Source organism: Fragaria vesca, unplaced genomic scaffold, assembly GCF_000184155.1.
Source record: "Fragaria vesca subsp. vesca unplaced genomic scaffold, FraVesHawaii_1.0 scf0513035, whole genome shotgun sequence".
NCBI classification, from domain to species: domain Eukaryota; kingdom Viridiplantae; phylum Streptophyta; class Magnoliopsida; order Rosales; family Rosaceae; genus Fragaria; species Fragaria vesca.
This window is the reverse complement of record NW_004443430.1, coordinates 16,535-19,958: the sequence shown is the minus strand read 5'-3', so window position 1 is coordinate 19,958 and position 3,424 is coordinate 16,535.

Genomic DNA, 3,424 nt, shown 5'->3' with positions numbered 1-3,424 from the left:
CAAAAAATACTCCATCCCACATAATTATATCTTGGCAAATCAAAATATTGTATTACCAATTTCACCAATGAATGATATTAATGAACTTTTATTAGGTGATGAAAACAAATATTACGTATTACTAACAGTCATTAATTTGGTAGAAATTTAAGGAATGTTTCTTACACATCAACTTAGGTGAATATCGATTAACTTTTTTTCAAATATTAATTAATTTCGTCCAAAAAAATAAAAATAATAAATTGAATTGGAAATTATACGTGCGAAATGAAGAGGAAAGAAAATATTTCATTTAACACTAACTATATATACATATATGATTGTGTAAATATAAAAGATTGTTTATGTGTGTATATATTTATTCGTATGAACATAATTTGCAAGACGACCAACCCCGATTCTCAATACATTTGTTATGCAAAATTTCAAATCTATTCATCGAATCATTTGAATGTATGTGCATATCGGATCCAGATCCTATCGAATAATCTAATTACAAGAAATATTTTCTATTCTTGATTGACGAAAAAGGAGAAATTAAAAAAGAAAACGTCTAAAGTATTTTGTCTAATGGAATTTAATATAATTTAGAGCCATAAGATTAAGGATAAGATATATACTTATATAGTATGTTTCTTCAATTAATGCATGACATGATTTGGCAAACTGATGATGTGTTTTTGTGAATTTGCATGACACTTAAGATCGAGGTCATAAATCTTAGGTCTTATTAAGGCCACAAATCATTTTCCATAAAATATATCACTACCAGGACAAACACTTTAGCCGACGAAAATTTTTCGTCGGCCTGTCAGCTTAATTCGTCGTCCAAGATCTTAGCCGACGATCTTTCGTCGGCTAAGATTTCGTCGGGAAAAGCTCGTCTGTGGTGACTTTAGCCGACGACACATGTAGAAGTCGTCGGCTATAGTCCAGACTTTAGCCGACGAAATAATGTTGTCGGCTATAGTCCATACTTTAGCCGACGACATTTTTTTGTCGTCGGTTATCTGCCAAAGTTTAGCTGACGAAAAACATGTCGTCGGTTATTTTTACGACTTTAGCCGACAAATAATTTAAAATATTCGTCGGCTAAAGTTTGTAATAAAAAAATTAAAAACATCTATGGCCGACGAAATATAGTATATTTCGTCAGCTTTATAGGGATTTAGCCGACGAATTAAAGCATATTTCTTCGGCTAAAACTTATTTTTTTAAAAAAATAAAAAACTTAGCCGACAACTTGAGGCTTTTTTCGTCGGCTATAAGTCCATTCCAGTAAAAAAAAAAACCCCGAAATTTCTGAATTACCATTCCAAGCAAGCTGCAAAATACACCAAAACAATTCCATATAACCAACAACAAGCACATAAAACTATATAATTCATCAACTACAGAAAATCTAAATCGTCTAAATTAATATCCGCTTCTGGGGCTTCTGGGGGCTACTGCGGAGGTTGCTGTGGAGGTTGCGGCGGCTGGGGTAGCGGCATGGGCGGAGGCGGAAGTCCCTGAAGCTGGGCAGCTGTAAAGTCCTGCATGTACTGGAACATCTGCTGCTGCTGGGCCTGCTGGATGGCATGTATCTCGGCAACATAGGCTGCTTGCGCGGCATTATAAGCTGCCTGCGAGGCATTATAGGCAGCCTGAGCAGCTTGATGTTCTTGTAGTCTCTGAACTTCCAACTCTAGCTGAGTCGTCCTGGTGATCGTGGACGTGGTCCTGCTGCTGGTCGAGGCTGCCTTTCGTTGAAATCCTGGAGTGGTCTTCAGGACCCCCTCGCCTTTCTTTCCTAGACCCCGGCAGTAAAAGTTGTTTGCTCTCGGTGGGAAGGCTGTGCCCATGATCCTCGCCCCAATCGTCGGATCCGAAGTGTCGATTCGGGATATGGCTTCGGACATCTCTTCCTCCTGCGTGTCCGGCCATGTCTCCCTCACTATAGCACTCATCACCTCGTCACTAGCCTCCCTCACCTTCGCCTATATGGATAGGAAAAAAATTATTAATTAACATTTTGACATAAATTTAAAAATTTAAAAACGTAAGATGACTTACAATATCCTCCTGGGCGTCAGGATATGCCTTCTCGTAAGTATAGACGTACCGGTTGACTTCTGGATGTTCCCTGGCTGCCTCGTCCATGAAGACAGCGAACGGTCTAGAACCGCCATGATGGTTCCTTGTGTTGCGTTGCCGGTTCTGAGAGTTCGCTCGGGAAACGGCCTTCAAAGAAAAAATAAATTATTAGTAAAATATTTAAAAACGGACGTACTTAATGACAAATTAACTAATTAATTTTTTTAAATACCTGTTTACGAGGGTTGTTGAATTCTGATGTCAGAAGCCAACGCCACTCATACTCCCTGTACTAGAACTCAGCAGGGGTACCAGAACGTGCGTTCCCGTGCGTAGTCCAGTGGGTCCGCAACTCTTTCTTCCACTCCTTGTACCTACAAATACAACAAAAATATTAGAAATATTATTGATATCACATACAATTTTGTTTTTCATTGACTTCCCAACGTACCTTCTCCCATGCACAACGTCAGCCCAACTGTCCTTCAGGTGCTCGGGAACCTCAAACCACACCTGCATTTAACCGTTTATTGGTTTAGTTTTTCGAGAAATCAACAATGTAATACATAATATTATTTTGTAAACTCACCGACATCGCGTTGTGGACCATGTCCTTAACCTCCTGCGGGACCTCGCCCCAGTCTGACCACAACATAGGGACTCTATCCCTAATGAGCGCTCCCACGCGGCTGGAGTACGTCCTCGACTTCCCGCCCGATACTATGTGGCCATCCCCGTCAGTATTGATGACGATCCTCCCCACGGTACCCACGATCTTCTCGAGAGCCTTCCCTGTGACGGGGCCTCTCTTCTTCTTTGTCGGCTTCGCTCCGACGGTGCCTATCACATGATAAACCAAATAATCATGCATCACTGATTACCTGAGGCGCTCGCAGCGGACGCGACGGATTCCGTCTCTGTCGCCGATGATGATACCCTCGCCGAAATAAGAGGCGTATCAAAAGGCACAAACCGGTACGCCGCTGATGGAGCCACTGGCGGGGACAGTGGATAAATCAGCGTCCCTGAGCCATCGACTACAGGTAAGGCCGGTATCATCCGCGGAAAGAACAGATGAGGTGGCGGCATCTGTACCCCAGATGACCCACTATCCGAAGAAGTAGGACCCGGAGTGGGCGCCCGGTGTATCTCAGGCATACGGGGTGCAGACACCTCCGTCTGGGTCTGAGGCCACAGCTGCCTCGAGGAACGAGGGACGGCCGCCTGCCTCGATGAAAGGGGCACCTCCGGCTGCCTCTGCGCCGTCTCCAGAAGGCTTGCACGTCTGGCTGTCATCTGGCCCTGAAACGTCGTTTGGGGGTTGCTAGAGGTTCCCTCAGACGATTCG